Raw genomic sequence first — 21,767 nt, 5'->3', positions numbered from 1 at the left:
TTTATTCTTCTTAGTAAGTCGATGTTGTAGGAATTTATAGGGTAAGTTCCTCAGAAAGAACACCAAAAGGACACCGCTCACAACCAGATCACAGATCAATACACCAGTATTTTTGACGTGGTTAAAACCCTCAAAGAGGGAAACAGTCCACGGCCTGAGCCAACGCGGCCACTTCAGGCAATTTATTAATCAAAGAATGAAAATTTACATAAGCTTCTCTCATGCACGGATTACCCTACAAATGACCCTCCATGCGCTTTAAATAGAATTCATGGACCAATCGGGTGTCAAGCCACGGATCAAGTGTCGGTAATACCGAGGAGAGAATGAACCGTCGGATCACTACATATCGTGACTGTCGGATTGTAAGTTACAAAATGTACAACGGTAAAGAAACACACTTTACCTAACTCTATACCTAACTCTATACTAGACCAAGTTGTACTTAACTATTTCCTATGTGTCGGAATATCCTAACATCCCCCCTTAAGAACAACTTGGGATAGGATTGAAGGATTTACAAATATGACACAATAGGAGAAGGAAGGAGGCACTAGAGCCTATCCCCCCTTAGTGACAACTTCCTGAACTCCAACCATAAATCGAAGTTTAGTGAACTTCGCCTCTGTGAGAGCCTTTGTGAAGATGTCTGCAACTTGATCATCTGTTGAACAATATTGCACTTCAAGAACATGGTCGTGAATGAGCTTTCTGATGAAGTGCATGTGCAGTTCAATGTGTTTGCTGCGCTGATGTTGGACTGGATCTTTGCATAGCTGAATGGCACTTTGATTATCACACCAAAGTGTAGTCGGATGCTGCTGCTCAAAGCCAAACTCTGACAGGATCTGACGAAGCCACAAGGCTTCCTTACTAGCTTCTACGGCACCACGATACTCTGCTTCTGCTGATGAAAGAGAAATGGCACCTTGTTTCTTGCAAGCCCATGTAATAGGTCCTGAACCAAGAGTGAACACATAACCGGCAGTAGACTTCCGATCATCAGGGTCACCAGCCCAATCAGAATCAGTGAAACCAACCAATAGAGGAGATGCTTTGGCACTGTAATGAATCCCAAACTGAACTGTACCTCGAACATAACGAAGTATTCTTTTAGCTGCTTTCCAATGACTTTCACGGGGGTTTTGCATGAACCGAGCAACAAGGCCAACAGCAAAGGAAAGGTCAGGACGAGTATGGGTTAGATACAAAAGTTTTCCTACAAGTTGACGGTATAAGGTAGCATCAACTTCAGGAGAAGTACAAGTGACTGAGAGTTTGACTCCAGACTGAAAGGGAGAAGGGGCTGGCTTACAGTCTTCCATGTGAAAATGTCGTAGAATATCACAAGCATACTTGGACTGGGAAAGGGAAATACCCTCCTTGGATTGCAAGACTTGAAGACCGAGAAAATAGTGTAAGTGTCCTAAGTCTGTCATTTAAAATTTCCTTTTGAGGCTAGACTTCACATGGTTTATAAGGTTGGGATCACTACCAGTAAGGATAAGATCATCAACATAAAGAACAAGGATGATAAGAGAGTTGCCCACTTTCTTGGTGTAGACAGTATTGTCAGAATGACACCTAGAAAAGCCAGATTCTAAAAGAAAGCTATCCATTTTGGCATACCAAGCCCGAGGAGCTTGCTTGAGACCATAAAGGGATTTCTTAAGTCGACAAACAAGGCTGGAGTCTGTTTGTATGAAGCCAATGGGTTGTTCCATATAGATTTCTTCATGCAAGTCCCCATGCAAGAAGGCAGATTTAACATCCATCTGATGGACTTCCCATTTGAAAGAGGCAGCAAGGGAAAGAACAAGGCGGATAGAGTTCATTTTGGCAACAGGGGAGAAGGTTTCAGTGTAGTCAATGCCTTCAACCTGTGAAAAGCCCTTAGCAACAAGACGAGCTTTATGTTTATCAACTTTCCCATCTGGTCCATACTTGGTTCTGTAAACCCATTTGCATCTAACAAGTTTTCGTCCCTTTGGTAAAGGAACAAGATCCCATGTATCATTTGCCAATAATGAATGATATTCTTCATTCATAGCCGCTTCCCAATCTGGATGGCCTGAAGCTTCTGCAAAGGTGTCAGGATCATAATTTTCTGGAGCTTGAGCCAGTAAAGAAGAGGCTCTCTCGAACTGAGAACGTGTGCGTCGCTGATCTGTAGGATCACCGGCAAGATCACCTGCTGCATCTCGAGTAGCACGAACCCATTTTGGAAGCTCAGGAGCTGAAGGAGGATCCTGAGATGGTGGGGGAGGATTGTCATCCTCACTTTCATCATCTGAAGAAGAAATTTTTTCAAAGGTAGAAGAGATAGGGAGAGGTGGCACATCCGCCGGACTAGGCTCGCAGGCCGAGATATTTTCATCAAATTTTACATCTCTTCTAATGATAACATTTTTGGACTTAAATGGAATAAGTCTATAGCCTTTGACATCTTCAGAATATCCAACAAAAGTACATTTTTCACTCTTAGGTTCTAAAGCTTTATGCTTTTCATCTGGAATATGGGCCCACACTTCACTTCCAAAAACACGAAAGTGACTTACATCTGGTTTGATTGAGCTCCATGCTTCTTCTGGAGTGATATTCTTTAAAGCCTTAGTAGGAGTGCGATTTATTATGTAATTTGCACAGTTAATTGCTTCTGCCCAAAAACTAAGACCAAGTCCTTTAGATTGTAGCATACAATTAGCCATTTCCTTTAAGGTGCGATTCTTCCTTTCAGCTACACCATTTTGTTGTGGAGTATATGGAACAGTATGTTGCATTTGAATTCCATTCTCAGTGCAATAGTTGATGAATGTGTTTTTAACATATTCTCCGCCATTATCAGATCTTAACTTAAGAATTTGATGTCCAGATTGTTTTTCAACAAAGGCCTTGAAGGCCAAAAAAGTGTTAAATACTTCACTCTTGAGTTTTAAGAAGTATACCCAAGTGCGTCTGGAGAAATCATCAATGAAAGTTAAGAAATACTTGCAACCAGAGAATGACACAACTGGAAGTGGACCACATAAATCACTATGCACAAGCTGTAAAGGGGCTGAGGCGTGCCAAGAGGCACGTTTTTCAAAACTGTCCTGATGATGTTTTCCGAGTACACATCCGGAACAAACACCATCTCTGCAAGATACCATAGGAAGACCTGTCACCATATTTTCTTTACATAGATGCTGAAGGGAGCGATAGTTTAAGTGACCAAATCGCTCATGCCAAAGTTTGCTCACTTCATCGTTATGAGCAACAAATACTGAGGGAAGATTTGATGACCCAAAGTTGTGAAACTTATACAACCTTGTAGAATCATCAGCAATGCCAGTAGCCAAAATCTGTTTAGGATCTTTTAAGTCCTTGATTACAACATCATGAGGTGAAAATTCAATGATTTTACCTTCACCTGAATGAGTTATCTGATATACAGATAGAAGGTTGCAGGATAAGGTTGGAACACATAATACATCATTAAACTGACCATTGTCTAGATGAACAGTTCCAGTCCCTACAACATTAAGAGATCTATCATCACCAACATATATATTTTTGGTGTTACAATCATTTAAAGAAGAAAACATGGCTTTGTTTTTGGCCATGTGATAAGAAGCTCCAGAATCAATGAGCCACTCATGAGAATGAGAAGAAGAAGATACATTTAATGCATAGCCAGACCGAGATGCTTGACAACCACATGCAGAAAGTGCCATTCCTGAAGATGAAGTTGAAGTTGAAGATTGCCCCAAATGGATGTTATGCTTCTTCATTGCTGCTTCCAAGGCTTCCATCTTTTTAAAGCATTTTGATTCTAAGTGGCCATCTCGATTACAAAAATTGCAATGTCTATCAGTCTTCTTCCCTTTGTTTTTATTTATCTTATCATTTTGTTGAAATGATCTTTCATTTTGGGGCTGAAATTGCTTAGGACCCTTGTTTGGTTTAGGACCATTCTTTTTAGGATATGACTTCTTAGGATTCTTTGAATTTGGTTGCTGCTGGGTGGCTAACGCTTTCTTGGAAGAGTTTCCAAGATTAAGAAGACCAAGGTGTAAGAGTTTTTCTTGTTCTCTTATTAAAGAATCACAAAAAGAGTCAAAGGAAGGGGGCTTGTAGTCTTTTCCTTGAGAAATGAAGGCCTCTCTTGTAGAATGGAAGGTGGAAACAAATACAGAGTAGGCTGGTCCCAACTTAGTAAGGATGGAATAAATAAGGTTACTATCTTCTTTCTTAACCTTAACACCTTCCAAAAGATATCTAAGGGTCTTGAACTTAGACAAGAAATCTTCAATGCAAGAAAAATTATTAGGGTCCAATGTAAGCAACTCATTTTCAAGTTGATGGGCTCTAATTTCATTTTTAATCCCAAAAACTTTATTGATTTGTTCCATTGCTTCATGAGGAGTATCAAGTTCTGCAATATGGAATCTAAGATCTGGAGAAATAGACATCCCTATCAAACCACGTGCTTGATCTTGTCTATTTTCCCATTTAGCAGCCTTGTCTTCATCTTTCGGTTTCTTTTCTTGGCCTGTGGCTATTCGGTAGAGACCTTTACTTCTAAGTAGATCCTCCATGTAGGACAACCATTGGAAGTAGTTGGTGCTGTCAAGGGTAACTTGGTATTGACTTTCCATTTCAACAGAAAATGAAGCTGAAGATGCTGAAAGTAAGTGTTCCAATGGATAGATCTCGAAAAATTAGGCTGGTTTAAAAAAAACGGCTCTGAAAAAGGCTTCCGGATGAAGAAGTTATGGCTTTTTGAAAAAACATTGTTGAAGTTGCCGACGAAGTGCGGGAATGTGCGGAAATGAAAAAAGTCCGCCCCCACAAAATGGAGACTTGAACCCAAGACCTCTACTCTCTTAAAATAGCTTTGAACCAATTGATCTATACAAAAAATTAGAGAGAGAGAGAGAGAGAGAGAGAGGAGGGGGGGGGGCCTTGGGTTGCGTGCTTGCTTTGAGAAAGCTCTTTTTCCCTACAAAACAAAGAACACAAAACCCAACACGGACATGCAAAGAAAACGAACCTTACGGCTCGAAGTTAGCTTTACCCAAAAAACTAAATATTTTGAAAAATGAACCTTGCGGCTCAAAGTTAGCTTTAGCCGAAAAACTAAATATTTTTCTCAATGTTTCTGATTTTCCGAGATCACACTAAGGTGCAGGGAAAAGAGCATACGCATGAGAAAAATCCTTCCTTTCTGTTTTTGATTTGCCCAGATTGCACAGAGTTGCAGAGCAAAGAGCATACGCAGAAATGAAAGGTATAGATCCGGTTAAAAAAAAGCTAAATAAACTGAAACCGAAATAAGCAGAGAGAAAATAACAGTAAACTGCAAATAAACACTGTATACCTCCAGATCTTAAAAATGACGCAGCTAGGGCTACCGGAAACCTTTTCGAGTGAAACGAAAGGGGTTCCTCACTGGAACAGATGCTCCGAACACAACATAGCAGTCCTCTCGGCCCGAAAGCAGTCAGAAACAGCAGATCTAGGAAACGGCAGTCGGATGCAGTTCTACCGGCTTCAGATTTGGATCACCAACGGACGCGGCCCTCAAATAGCTCTGATACCATGTAGGAATTTACAGGGTAAGTTCCTCAGAAAGAACACCAAAAGGAAAACGCTCACAACCAGATCACAGATCAATACACCAGTATTTTTGACGTGGTTAAAACCCTCAAAGAGGGAAACAGTCCATGGCCTGAGCCAACGCGGCCACTTCAGGCAATTTATTAATCAAAGAATGAAAATTTACATAAGCTTCTCTCATGCACGGATTACCCTACAAATGACCCTCCATGCGCTTTAAATAGAATTCATGGACCAATCAGGTGTCAAGCCACGGATCAAGTGTCGGTAATACCGAGGAAAGAATGAACCGTCGGATCACTACATATCGTGACCGTCGGATTGTAAGTTACAAAATGTACAACGGTAAAGAAACACACTTTACCTAACTCTATACTAGACCAAGTTGTACTTAACTATTTCCTATGTGTCGGAATATCCTAACAGATGTAAAGGGCAAGGTATATGAGAGAAATGGTCCATTAACTTCCGATAGAAAATTTTACTACCCAGGAAGTTCTTCAACTATTTAAATGTAGTAGGACATGGCCAATTATTGAGCACTTTAATTTTACCAAGATTTGCATGAACTCCATTCTCATTTATGATGAAGCCTACATACTTTACAAGGTTTGGTCAAAGAAGAATTCCTTCATCTTAGCTTACAACGTCTTTTAACAAAGAAAAATCCAACATTACCTATACATGTCGCATATGGGCTTCCCGAGTTTTGTTTTAAATCAAAATGTCAACTAGATATATTTCCACAAAGTACCCAAATGAGTCCTAAAAACATCAATGATAATGCTCTGGAAAGTAGCATAAGTGTTGGTAAGCCAAAAGACATCACCAACCACTTAAAAATTTGAACTTAGGTTTGAAAGCAGTCTTCTAGGTGTCTTGAGGTCCAACATGAATCCAAAGATAGCCCAATGCCAAGTCAATCTTCATAATGAAATGAGTCCCCCAACTTTGATCTAGTAGATTTTCATCATGCAAAGAGAAAAATAGTTATTCACAATTACCATATTTAGTGCCATGTAGTCTATAAACAACCGCCATTCACCCTATTCATTCTTGGGTATAACCTTGAGAACCTTGAGAGGAAGAGTTGGGAAAAATATTACCTTCTTCAAGTAACTGCTTAATTTTCTTTTCAGTTTTTGCACTCCCAATAACAATGGCCTTATAAGGAAGTTAATTGGGTAGATCATGGAAAAAAATAGAATGATGAAATGCCCACATGGGTAGAATCCCCTTAGATTCTTCAAAATAATCTACACATGGATCTAGGAGGGATTTCGTAGCAATAAAAATATTGATGGCATTGTCTTCTTTCACTTTTCAAACCACAAAGCGCCATAGAATTATACAAATTAATCTGATTAACAATGGTTCTTCTTGAAAGTTCCAAAGAAGTCATTTTTTTATATATCTTATTGATCTTTTGAAAAACATAATAAAATGTGTCCTTAGAATACTTGTAAGATTACCAAGGAGTAAGTCACAATAATCAGTCGGTGTGGAGTCACAATCCACACAATCCATTGATGGCTCAACAACAAAAGTAACAGAAAATTTGAGTCACACAAAGGTAGAGTGTCTTGCTTCTTTGAACCATGTAATACCATAAGGATTTGGATGTGCCAAAGTAGGGCGTTGATTTTTTTTCAACTAGAGGATGAGAAAAAGGGTTCTTTTGATTTCATTGTCTATAACCATCCTAGGAAACAAGGAATAAACCATTTTCTGATCACAACCATATTAATGTATTGTATTTAGCATACATCCATCATTCCCTTGCATCTAGGTTGAACTCATTATATTACTAGTTCAAAGCATAAGAAATCACAGTTTGCTAAGAGTTGATGCATTTTATAAACCATCAATGGCCCATTGGTGGAAATTAAGTACTAAAATGTCAAATAGGGAAATTGACTAGTAACCTTTATGTTGTAAGAAGTAAATGGCTCATTCTAGGTACATCAATCCTTCCATTATGTAAGAATATGAATGTTGTAAATACATGTCTTTTATGCAGACTCTTTGATTTTTGTATATATGTTTTTAGAGAGACATAAAGGGTTGCATGAGTAACAATAAAATGAAAACTAGAGAGAAGAAAGTACCGTTAAAAAATTCATATTTTCTTCTCAATAGGGAGACTTGGAAATTCTAAAGATAGGCATCATGTGTTTGTGGGCTTTCAATGTAGTGTGACCAGCAAGCTATTGCAACTTTTGAAGTAGAGATGACCATAAGTGGCCCTAACCATATAAATGAGAACTCTCTAAGTTTATTTGTAATGAGTCAATATTCATTCCCTAACAGTGAGAGACTCTGTTTGGGCACAAATGCAATACATAAAGGTTATATCCCCTAAAGGTAGACTAAGACTGCACAAAAAATCAATTTCTCTCTAGTGGGTTTTCATTGTGTTAGATTCTCCTGATATAGGAATGAGTCCTTAACATTGGTTTCAAATCGTTCTATCAGTGATGGAAATTTTACAATGACTTAGAATGGTCCTTAGAGTAAAAAAATCCTAAGGATGTCCTAGAAAAGTACTCTAACTTCTAAATTAGAGCATTGCACACTTACAAACAAAAATGTATGTAAAGGCCCAAGAAGCACAAGTAAATTGGGTAAGGAGCTTGGAAATACTAAGGATAGACACCATGTATCTGTGGATTTATGATGCAGTGAGTATAGTCATCATGTGCATTAGAACCTACTACCAACTATGTAGTGGCAATGACTGTGGTCCATAACTGACACTGATATATTATGTGAATTTTTGTGATGGTGATGATTCCTTTCCTAATGTTGTAGCCTGATGGGAACATATGATGTGAGCATACACTATGCTTCCCTATAATGCAATGCTCTATAGAATGGCATTCTCCAAGTGAGGGAACTTGTGCCTAATACAAAGAACGTAGTAGAAAATGTAGAATAATACATGATTAATCACTAAATTGAGGTTAGAAATAGTCATTGTGATACATTGACTTATTGGATAAAGATTACATCTTCCTCTCCTATCCTTAAACTAGATATTTCTTAAGATGGCTACTAGTGCTAGTCCAACACAAATAGGAAGCTGGAAATTTCACATTTAGAAACCAAAAATTCTTATTGATGCATTGTTTTAAGTATTTGGCCAATGCGCTTTGCCAATACTTGGATGTAGGTGAATATAGCATTCATTGCCAATGATTATGGGCCAAATATTAATGGGACAATGTAAGACTCTGCTTTTAAATAAGAATTATTCATTTTACTCGCTTTACTTATAGTTCTTTATGGGGATTTGGTGCTAGACAACAATGAAATAAGAATAAAAGGATATAGGTACCCTTAGGGTTCACTATTAAGAATGAATGATTCGGTTTGTTGGATTTCCTTACATCTTGAGGGATATATATATATATATATATATATATATATATATATATATATATATATATATATATATATATATATATATATATATATATATATATCAATTAAACCAGTTCCATCTCTATAGATAATGAATATATCCAAAGATGAAAACAAGGAAACCAATAAATGAGCATAGCCTCTAGTATTTTCCATGATTCTTAGCACGTATGCAATCATAGGTTGTGAGTAGCCCACCTTATAGAGCTCTAAGGAGTTGAGATTCATTTTTTTTATCTTTAACTCTATCTTAATATGGATAGATCCACACACCATTCTTACTTCAACACATGATATTAAAAATACTCACAACAACACAGGTCACTCTTCCACAAATAACTTAACTGGTTTTTCTATACTTGACAGATCACCCATCATGGCTAAAATGTGCAGAAAACCTTTCAGTCCAGATAGTCCATATATACACAACTCATTACTTATTAGAATATAAACATAGAATATAGTCCGCATTCTATATACACATAGTTCATTGCATAAATATACACATGTTTGGGACCTTCCATTAACATTGATCAACAACACTACTCTAAAAAGGTATGAACAGTTGAGTAAGCTAATGATCAGAATCTTGGGGGGTGGCAAGATCTGAGTAATTGTCACACCAGGAAAAGAACAAAAGTAAACCCAAACCAGAAGATAATTCAGTAACTAACTTTTATTAGATCAACAAATGATTGTTGCAACTACATTATGCTATATGATCTGTCCTCTTACAAAAAGAGGCTTGTTATTTATAACATTTTTTAGTTATATTACCATGTACGGGAAAATACCATGGGTAGATTTCCATTCGGATCATTACCATGGGCGGATTTCCATTCAGGTCATTCCTCCCTCCTTAGGAAGTAATGGTCCCCATTGCATGAAGTTCCCTCGGGAGAAGCTTTTGTCAAAGATGAGTTTTGGATGACCAAGTGTTGTCGAAGACAAGGGTTTTGGGTGGTTGACCCACAACCGAGGATTTTTGGATGACTCGTAACCATGATACACGAATATTTAATGATAGAGACACCCTGTAATGCTTGTGAGCCAACTATGAGATTGACAGTGTGTGGATAAGAAAATGGATTTCACTCGAAAGGGTTTTGCATGGTTGACCCATAACCATGATGAATGCAGAGCCAAGGATAGAGATACCCTATAATGTCGGTGGGCCAACTGTGAGGTGGAAAGTGTGTGGCCGAGAAAATGGAATTCATTGGAAAAGGGTTTTGTGTGGTTGACCCATAACCATAATGAACGAAGAGCCGATGATAGAGATACCCTGTACTGATGGTGGGCCAACTGTGAGGTGGATAGTGTGTGGCTAAGAAAATGGACTTCGTTGGAAAATGGACTTCAAGAATAATGATTTTTGAGGGCTTTCTAGAAAAAGGTTCCATTGGAAAGCTGATATCTGCTTCTAATCACAACATGGCTTTTGGTGCAATAACTCAATATCATTTGGTTTCTCTTGGTTTCATGCCTTTGTGTAGACCAACTAAAAATATTTACACTTCTTTGGGCCTCTCACTAGCCTTGACGAGTGGAATCGAAGGGCAAGGCAAGGTTGGAGCAAGTGTTGGTGAGTGTGAGCAAGGAAAAAGCAAAGATGAGGAGTATGAGAGTAGATTCGACAGTGACGATATGGATGGTGGATCTGGAGATGACCAAGATGTAGCAGACAATCCCCCTCGCAAGAAATGATATCACAGACACACTCTTCAGTATATTCAAGAATTGGAAGCGCATTTCAAGGAGTGCCCACATCCTGTTGTTCTTGGTGTGATGTCCTTTCAAGAGCAGCAACTTCGGATTGAGAATGCCCACTTAAAAGAAGAGTTGGATTGATTGTGTGCACTAGAAGGGAAGTTATTTGGCAGACCCATTCCTTTAATGCCATCTTTTCCATTCATGCCCAAATCATCCCTAGACCTTGGATTCGGTAGCATGCCCACTTCGTTGCCCTTAGCTAGTGCAGACTTGATGCACGGACCTGTTGGTGCTCGAACATGAAACATAATAGGTATTGAGAGGTCGATGTTGGTTGAGCTTTCTTTGGCATCCATGGAAGAGTTGTTCAAGATGGCTCAAGCAGATGAAACCATTTGGATTATGAACCTGGATGCTGGTAAAGAAACTCTCAACTATGAAGAATACATGTGCCAATTCCCTTCCATCATTACGCCAAAACGTATAGGCCTTGCCACTAAGGCTACTAGAGAAACTGGCATGGTGATCACAAATAGCTTGAATCTTGTTGAAACACTCATGGATGTGGATCATTAGAAGGAAATTTTCCCCTTCATGATATCCATGGCAGTCACAGTCGATGTAATATCGAGTGGAATGAGCAGGTAAAGGAACAGTGCATTGCAACTGATGTATGCAGAATTGCAAGTGCTTTCACCATTGGTTCCTGCTTGATAAGTTTAATTTCTTTGATTCTGCAAACAACATGCTGAGGGCATATGGGCAGTGGTGGATGTATCTGTTGATGGCCTTCAAGATAATTCACCTACAGGATTTATGAATTGAAGGAGGTGTTAAAATAAGATAATTACTCCTGCATGAGGAGTTAGCTAAAAATAGAGAGTCAGTTAACTGAGTGATTGCATGAATGAGTGTTTGAGTGTTGAGTCAAGTTGAGCTAAGTGATAGACAACTTTGAGTGTGTGATTGCATGTAGTTGCATGTCAAGATATTTTAGGTAGTTAGCTAGTTGGAAAAGGTTTAAATACCCTTCACTGTGTTCATTGTAATCATCATATTTTTTGTTATCAATAAAAGAGCAACCACTCATGTTTTATGTGTGAATTGTGTTTTGTATCCTCTGCATTTCCAACAAATTGGTATTGGAGCGAGGTTTAAAAAATTGAATTGCAGACTCTGATCAAGAAAGAGCATCCGCAGTCTGCAGAGTCCCACTGTGTGAAGAGTATCAAAAGTTTTTTGGCATCATAGCCACCGCTGTGAGCAATAGAGTTGCGGTCTTTGAGTCACCTTACAAAACCACAACAGAGCCAAAGAGGTAGAGAGCCTACAGCCATAGCTTGCAGTGCCAAAGTGTGTGAGGAGAAGTCACGGGAAAAAAATTCTGCCTCGCCATCCACAACTGTCATCAGTCCTCTGAGAATCGATAAGGCCTTGATAGTTGTGACGAACTCCAAGAAAAGTCAACACAACAAAATAAGCCTACTCTTTTCGAAAAGTAAAGAGTAAGTAAAGAGTAGGGTATATGTGAAAACTAAGTTTGAGATTTATTGCATGGATAAAGGGCTTTTATTAATTGGTTTATGAAGATCTATAAAAGGATTTTTTTTAAAAGGTGCAGTGAAAAGTTGTTTTAAGTTTTTTTCAAGGGTTTTTTTAAAGGTTTTTGAAAAAAAAAAAAATTAAGTTTTTTTTTGAAATAGAAAACTTAAACTTTTTAAAAGGGGTATTTAAAAAAAGAAAAGAAAAAAAGCTTTGCAAATCTTATTAAAGGAGAAGTTTTTTAAAGTTTTTTTTTGAAGAGAATTATTTTTTGGAGAAAAATGGCTTTTTCAAATTTCCAGCCCCAATTCCCACCGTTTACAAGAAAAGATTATGATGTGTGGGCCATCAAGATGGTGACCACGTTGTAGGCACATTATGTTTGGGATTATGTCAAGTTTGGGTTTTCATAACCTATGAACGAAGGAGAAGAAGAAGTTCTCAATAATGCAAAGAGGGAACAATGGAAGAAAGACAAGATGAAGAATGCATATGCAATGCAGCTTATTCAACAGGGAGTGGATCTAGCAGTGTTCCAGAATATTATGACAACATCTTCAGCAAAAGTAGCATGGGATACTTTGGCGACAAACTATAAAGGTATGGCCAAAGTCAATATTGTTAAGTTGCAGAATACTAGGAGAGATTTTGAAAGTGTGCAGATGAAGGAGATAGAGGACATCGATTCTTTCATGAATCGGGCCATAGCTGTTGTAAATTAGTTAAAGATTTATGGTGAAGATATAAAATATCAAAGAGTGGTTGAGAAGGTCCTCCGATCTTTGTCTACCAAATTTGATGTTGTGGTAGCAACCATAGAAGAAGCCAAGGATTTGGCATCATTGACAGTTGATGAGCTGATGGGATCACTTCTATCACATGAGGCAAGGATAGACAGAAATAAGGATTCCATTTTAGAGATCGCTTTCAAAAGTCAGGTTTCTATTTCAAGAGACAGAGGTCACGATAGAAGTAGGACGAGAGGAAGAGGACGAAGCGAAAGATATGGTGGCCAAAGAGATGACCGAGAAGAGCATGAACATGCAAGTGGAAGCAACTACAAAAGCTTCAACAATAATCAAAGAGTTGACAAATCAAAGGTGAGATGTTATTACTGCAATAAATTTGGTCATTATGCTCTTGATTATAGGAAGAAAATAGCTGATCAAGGGAACCAAAGAGCTAATGTCACTACAGAGAGTACTAACTCCATGTTCCTAACTTGCCATACCATGCATGAACCTTCTGCTAGTGTGTGGTTGTTAGACAGTGGTTAAAGTAACCATGTGACATGAAACAATGATTTGGTTGCAAATTTCGATCAATCTGTGAAAACAAAGGTAAAATTGGGGACTGACAATACTGTGGAAGTAGATGGCAAAGGAGTGGTCAACATTCTGACCAAGCAGGGGGAGCCAAAGACAATCTCAGAGGTATATTATGTTCCTAGTATCAAACATAGTTTGTTAAGTGTTAGTCAATTAACACAAAAAGGATACAGAGTTATCTTTCAAGGTCAAGAAGTTGTTATATATGACAAGCCCCCAAGCAAGCAGCTGATAGCAAAGGTGCAGATGACGAGGAACAAACTCTTTCCTCTAATTTTGAATTACAGTGGTCAGGTGAGTTCTTTTATAGTTGCATTTTCTGATGATTATTGGTTATGGCACTTTTGATATGGACACTTGCACTTTTTTGGTTTAAGATTGTTGCAGCAAAAACAGATGGTCAGAGGATTGCCTCCCATCAAAGAGCCTGCTAGTACTTGTGAGTGTTGCATCTTGGGAAAACAACACCGTGAAAGTTTTCCAAAGGGAGTTGCATACAGAGCAAAGTAACCTCTTGAGCTAGTGCATACAGACTTGTGTGGACCTATGAGGACACAGTCGATTACTAGAAGTTTCTACTTCCACACTTTCATTGATGACTACAACAGAAAGACTTGGGTTTACTTTTTGAAGTGAAAGTCTAAAACTTTTGCAAAGTTCAAATAATTCAAAGCCCTAGCAGAGAACCAAAGTGATCGACAGATCAAGGTATTGAGGTTAGATCATGGTGGAGAATATGACTCAAAGGTATTCCATGATTACTGCAAACAACATGGGATCAGAAGACAATTTACAACCAAGTACACACCGCAGCAAAATGGTGTAGCAAAGAGAAAGAATAGGACAATTATGAACATGGTAAGAAGCATGTTGAAAGGCAGAAACTTCTCTAATGAGTATTGGGCAGAAGCAGTTGCATGTGCTATTTATGTGATCAACAGATCTCCTACAAAGAGTGTGATGAATAGAGTACTAGAACAATCATGGTCAGGGATGTATTGCAACGTATATCATCTCAAAGTATTTGGATTTGTAGCTTATGCACATGTGCCTAAGGAACGAAGAGGAAAATTGGATGAAAAAAGTGAAAAATGCATATTCATTGTTTATAGTGAGCAATCAAAAGCTTACAAATAGTATAAGCCTGTCACAAAGAAGACCATAATTAGCAGAGATGTTGCTTTCAAGGAACAAGAGTCATGGAAGGGAACTGTGGACAAAACAGCTGATGCACAAGTGCCACTAATGGAAGAAGATGATGTAGCAGAAAAGGAGCAGCAAGAATCACAGGTGAAGACACCAAATAGAAACACACCAACAAGGACTCCAATATTTTTAGAGCAACATGGATCTTCAAGCAGATCAACAGATGAATATTCTCCTAAAAATCAATCAAGTGATGAACCAAGCAATGGTAAGAGAAAGATGAGAAGTTTTAAAGATATTTATGATGATTTGGATGTTCAAATTTTTCATTGTTGTCATTCCAACCTTCTTCGTTTGAAGAAGCAATCAAAGATGAAAATTGGGTGCAAGCCATGGATGAAGAAATTGAAGCTATTTAAAAGAATGACACATGGGATTTGGTTGATTTTCCAAAGGACAAAAATCTCATTGGTGTGAAGTGGGTGTACAAGACAAAGTTGAATGAGAAAGGTGAAATTGATAGATTTAAAGAAAGACTTGTAGCAAAAGGATTCTCGCAACAACCAAGAATAGACTTTGGAGAAACGTTTGCTCCAGTAGCTAGATTGGATACTGTGAGAGAAGTTCTAGCCACAACAGCTTAGAACAAGTAGAAAGTATATCAGATGGATGTGAAATCAGCCTTCTTGAATGGAATTCTACAAGAAGAAATTTATGTGCAGCAGCCTCTAGGATATGAAGTTGAAAGTAATGAAGACAAAGTTTACAGGTTGAAGAAAGTGCTCTATGGACTGAAGCAAGCGCCTAGAGCTTGGTATAGCAAAATTGACAGTTACATGATCCAGAATGGCTTTTACAGAAGCAACATTGAGCCTACCTTTTACACAAAGGTAAATGAGCATGGACAGATTTTGATTGTTTTCTTATATGTTGATGACATGATTTTTACAGGTGATTTTGACATAGATGAATTTAAAGCATCCATGATGAAAGAATTTAAGATGATAGATCTTGGTCTCATGAATTATTTTCTTGGCTTAGAAGTTGAGCAATCTGAAAAAGGAATTTTTATTTGTCAAAATAAATATTCCAAAGATTTCTTGAAAAGATTCAGGATGGAAAATTGCAAACCTATCCCTACACCAGTTGCAACATGTACAAAGTTAAGCAAGGATGATGAAGGATCAAATGTCAATCCAACTTTATTCAAAATATTGGTTGGTAGCCTCATGTATCTCATAGCTACAAGACCGGATATCATGCAAGGAGTGAGTTTGATTTCCATATTTATGGAGACTCCAAAAGACACACATTGGAGTGTGGGAAAACGAATTCTGAGATATATAGCAGGAACTAGAGATTGTGGCATTATGTATGCAAGCATAGAAAAGAAGGATTTGATTGGATACACAGATAGTGATTTTGTAGGTAGTTTGGATGATAGGAAGAACACTTTTGGTTTTGTGTTCTGCCTTGGTTCAAGTGTGATTTCATGGGCATCTAAGAAGCAGCCCATTGTGACACTTTCATCAGCAGAAGCAGAATATGTAGCAGCAACATCAACAACATGTCAAGCAATGTGGTTAAGAAGAGTATTTGATGGAATCAAGCAAAAAAAACAAGGATCAACAACAATATATTGTGACAACACCTCAATGATTGCACTATCCAAGAATAGTGTGTTTCATCAGAAGAGCAAGCATATTGATACTAGATATCACTTTATTAGAGAACTTGTGAGAAATGGAGAAGTTAACGTGAAGCCTTGTAAATCTAGTGATCAATTGGCTGATATATTTACTAAGTCATTAGCACAAGATGTGTTTGAGTTTCATAGAAGAAACTTGGGTGTTGTAAGCCTAGCTGAGACATAGACCAGCAGGCATGTTTAAGTTGTCATGAGTTATGTTTTAGTCTAGCAGTTGTAATTAAGAGGGAGTGTTAAAATAAGATAATTACTCATGCACGAGTTAGCTAAAAATAGAGTCAGTTAACTGAGTGATTGCATGATTGAGTGTTGAGTTAAGTCAAGTTAAGTGATAGACAACTTTGAGTGTTTGATTGCATGTAGTTGCATGTGAAGATATTTTAGGCAGTTAGCTAGTTGGAAAAGGTTTAGATACCCTTCACCAGGTTCATTGTAATCATCATATTTTGTGTGATCAATAGAAGAGAAACCACTCATGTTTTATGTGTGAATTGTGTTTTGTCTCCTCTGCCTTTCCAACAGGAGGTTTCCTTCTGGTTTTTTTAATTCAAAACATGCCCAATGGGTATTCCAAGGTGACATGGGTAGAGCATGTGAAGTTTGATGATTGTGGAGCGCACAGGCTTTACTATTTTCTGTTAAATTCCGAGATGGCCTTTGGAGCACATCACTGGCTGGAAACTTTATAAAGTTAGTGTGAGTGTCTTTTTATTCTCATAGCAACAACAAACGTTCCAGCAAGAGATTCCACAACCATACCAACTACAAATGGGCATCGCAACATGCTGAGACTTGCACAATGCATGCCAGATAATTTCTGTGCTGGAGGGAGTGCGTCGACTATACACACCTGGAATAATCTCTATAGTAACATTGATGAAAATATTCATGTTATGACAAGAAAGAGTGTTGATGACCTTGGAGAGCCACCTAGCATCGTGCTGAGTGCAACCACATCAGTGTGGCTTCCCGTTTATCTGCAAATATTATTTGATTTCTTAAGGGATGAGAGACTTAGAAGCGAGTGGGATATACTGTCAAATGGAGTTCCAATGCCAGAAATGGCTCACATTATGAAAGGATAGGATTATGGAAACTATTTTTCTCTTCTAAGAGCAAGCGCCATGAATTCTAATCAAAGCATAAACATGTTGATCTTGCAAGAGACTTGCATAGATGCATCGAGGTCTCTTCTAGTTTATGCTCCAATGGACATCTCAATCATGAAGTGGTGGTGATCCAAGTTATGTTTCCCTCTTACCCTCTATTTTTACCATTCTTCTAGACATACCATAATGCAGGCCCCTTGCACTAAACCCTACTGGAAATGGCGTTGGTCACACAGATTTGTCAAAGGTCAAACGATTGAAGCAAATTTCAAAGAACTAGATAGCTCTAATCCTCAGTTTCTTATGGGAGAAAAATCTATAGGACCATATAACCCTCTTTTGCTAGCATTTCGCCACAAAATTGGTATCATCCATGATGAATGACTTAGACAGAACATGATAGAACCAGGCAGGTCGATATCATCGCATTTAACAATGCCCCAAGTTCTGGCAGAAAGTAGGTTTATACTACTTTAAAATATTTCTTTTGCGCAACCAGTGACCCAACCAATTGAATAAGCTCTTGCAGAACATTGACGTCCTGTACCCACACACAAAATTTATAGCCAAAACTTGACATCAAACAACCAGATATGCATATCATGAACTCATCAAGAACTCATTCAAGGTCTACATTAAATAGAAACCATCATCACCAAATTAGATCTAGGGAAAAAAATTAGGTTAGGAAACTCCTACTCTGATACTATTGATCCAGATCTTGTGGGGGCCCCAAGATCTGAGTAATTGCTACACCAGGAAAAGAACGAAAGTAAACCCAAACCAGAAAATAAATCAGTAACTAACTTTTATTAGATCAAAAAATGATTATTGCAACTACATTGTGCTGGATGATCTGTCCTCTTCCAAAAAGAGGCTCGTTATTTATAACATTATTTAGTTACATTACCATGGGTGGGAAAATACCATGGGCGGATTTCCATTCAGATCATTACCATGGGTAAATACCATGGGTACCATAGGCAGATTTCCATTCAGATCAGCTAACGTGAGAGGAACACTTATCTCAATGAAAATAACCACTGAATTAGGGACGATGGTTCTCCAACCAACCATAGATGACTACAACCAGTTTTCTTATGCAACGGTCACCCCCGAGCCATATTCCACGGATAGAGAGGACCGCTCTAGTGGTGAAATGATGCTTCTAGTTGGACTAGAAATCCCATAAATGTTTCCTAACAACCATAGCTCCTCTGCGCTGCCTCCAAGTGGGTACATGAATCAACCTTCACTTGAATCTCTCAGTAATTCCAACTCAACCTCTGGAAGAACATCCTGCTTCTTCCCAATAACTCGACCCCTCCACTTAGTAAACTATCCATTGTTCAAACACAACCTCCTAGTAGTTAGTGTATAATCTATCCCAAATATTGTAAGCCAATCAGATTGATCCATCAAGTTCCTTGTTTCCATTTTTTTGTTAGCCTTGAAAGCAAGAATGAACTAAATGCCACATAGTTCCTAATTCCTTACTTGCCATATATCCCAAACAACATATCCTCCACAACCCTAGAATTAGTGTCCCTTGAATCAACCCATGTTTAGTTTATTTAATTTACAATAAGTAGGTAAATGTAATTGAGATTATTACAAAATCCTTGTTAAAATTTTTGTATCCAAAATGCCCCAACCTCCTCCATCATATGAGCTATTTATGACATATGAACCAGGTGAAATTTCCTCATGTGACTGTGACCAACCGACAGAAATTTGGCAATGATGTCATTTATTCTTTGTATGATATCCATAGGAAGCATAAATAAATGCATCTAGTATACTGAAATAGTTTGAAGAACAAAGTTGATCAATATCAATCTCCCACCAAGTGATAGCCATTTGTTCATCCACACAACCAACTTCTTGTTGAACTTACTAGTCAACCAATCCCAATCCTGAATGCCATAATTGTTTTGTTTTAATTTGAATCCAAGGTAACTAAAACCCTCATATATATGAATCAAGTTTATCTCAAAGATGCGACATATATCCTTGATCACTATCTCATCCCTAGAATCCAAAATCAATGTTGATTTTTCCTTGTTCATAAAGATACGTAAAGCATCCCCAGAGGATGTAAGGATCATATGAAAGTGATTGCATTCATTAACATGACCTATCCATCAAATATTAAATAGCCCATGAACATCAAATGAGTAATGTTGGTGTGCCTTGTCAACTAAACTCCCTTTATCAAGCCCTTGGATCTTACATCATCAATATTCCTACTCAATCCATCTAGAACAAGCGAGAAAAGGAGTGGCGACAATGCATAACCTTGTTGGAGACCCCTTCAAGCCTTAAAAATAAACAATGGGAGACCATTAATGAAGATGACGAAATTTGTAGAAATAACACATGCCATAATCCATTCAATATTCTAATACCGAAGCCCAATCTTGTGGAGGATCAAACACAAGAATTCCCAATCAACACTATCATAATATTTTACCAAATTGATCTTCATCAAGCATGCCTTTAGCTTTCGAACCTTTATGGAATGAAGACATCCATGAGTAATTGCAACTGTGAATTTGTCTCTAATCTAGGAAGCCAAACTGTTCTGATGATATGTTCTTTGACATAATATTTTTAAGTCTATTAGAAATTAATCTAGAAATCATTTTGTATACATAATTAGAAAGAGAAATGAGCCTATAATTTGCAAAAGAAGATGGCATCGACTTCTTTGGAATTAGTGCAATAAATGTAGTATTAATGGATCCATAAATGTAGCATTGATACTTAGACTCCTTTGCCACTGCCAAAAGGTTTGGATCGAGACTTTTTTCTTTAACCTATGAACATAAAACCTCAGTCAACTCTTCCTTCATAATCACTCTCCCCAATTGTACATGATCTTCTGTTGCAAATGTAACACCCTCCTCCCATATCTACCCAGGTAATCAGCCAATTGGGGTAAACATTTGACGAGAGGCTACTATGATATGATTCAACCTCCTAGGTATCCTTTAGCAAGTGGAATCGACAGAAACCCATCAAACATACCTTCCACATCAACAACACTCCCAAGAGCCATCCCAATAACAAAAGTATCATGCCCCTGGGTCCTACTTAGTTTTTAGACTACTTGAACCTTGGATGCTCCCATGATATGGGCATGCCAATGTACAAAAGGATATGGATGCTCCCACAAGCCTGCATGCCCGCGTCCAAAGACTTTTTCTAGCATACTTGTGCCAGAATTCGTGGGATTTAAGGCACCTTTCAAGCCCATAATTTCGGCCACTGCCCATAACTTGTTGTAACTTCTGGAATCCATTAAACACACGATGACAAGACTAAGCCTGATCATCCCCATCTGGGACTGACATTCTGTCAAACACTTGACATCAATGCAATCTACAGGTCTAGGATACAAGATAGAGCATGAATGATTGAAAACTCTTATGAGACATGACAAGGAGAGTCACCACCTTCTCCCTTGAATTTTTATGACATCAATTAGGTATTACATCCATCATTTTAACAATTACATGTAAATACATGAAATAACCATGACATGAACCAGTTAATTAACCATTCTTATAGCCAACATAAAACCATGGAAATAAAATTGAGATAACAACCATTAAATCCACATATAAACAAGTACAAAAGCAAGAGAAATTTGCTTTTATTAGACAAAGGAAAATCTGACTAGGTTTGAGACTTCCACGTACCACTCGATCGTACACATGGCTGAACCAAATATTTCTTTCATCTAGTCACTCCCATGCCATATTCCAATGTGAATGTGGGATCTCCTGGATAAACCAATCCAAAAACAACCAATGGAATCCAGAGGCTAAACTACATCCACCCTCACCAAACCTTGATCACACCAAAACCGGTGCTCTGATCACAAAACCGAACCAAACTTGTAATGCCATCCAGAATCCATCACTATCCTTGAGGAATTTTCCATCTCCTTTTCTCTTAAGCTTTACCGCAATCCAATCCTAGATCACTAAGCCCTAAACCAAGACACCTCCCTTAGGCTTTACCATATATCCCTCCAAAAATGGTCAAGGGATTCCTAGGCCTTTGGGAATGAACCTTGAGACCCCCTCTACCCCGGATTCTGAAATCCATCCAAAAATTCCAAAGCTCAAAACTAAGATCAACATCCCAACACACCATGACATCTAGAAAAAGGAAAGTCTAGGCGCAAAACCA

The 21,767-nt window shown here is 38.1% G+C and overlaps 1 pseudogene; it reads left to right on the top strand.

Moving 5' to 3' along the window:
- The window catches only part of LOC149255670 (homeobox-leucine zipper protein HDG1-like), a 63,269-nt pseudogene extending 45,515 nt beyond the window's left edge, over nucleotides 1-17,754 (top strand).
- Nucleotides 17,755-21,767: the final 4,013 nt, after the last annotated feature.

This window comes from Pinus tabuliformis, chromosome 7 (assembly GCF_031772625.1).
Source record: "Pinus tabuliformis cultivar Carrire ecotype Pingquan chromosome 7, CPIR1, whole genome shotgun sequence".
Classification (NCBI taxonomy): domain Eukaryota; kingdom Viridiplantae; phylum Streptophyta; class Pinopsida; order Pinales; family Pinaceae; genus Pinus; species Pinus tabuliformis.
This window is presented reverse-complemented; position numbering and strand designations above follow the sequence as displayed.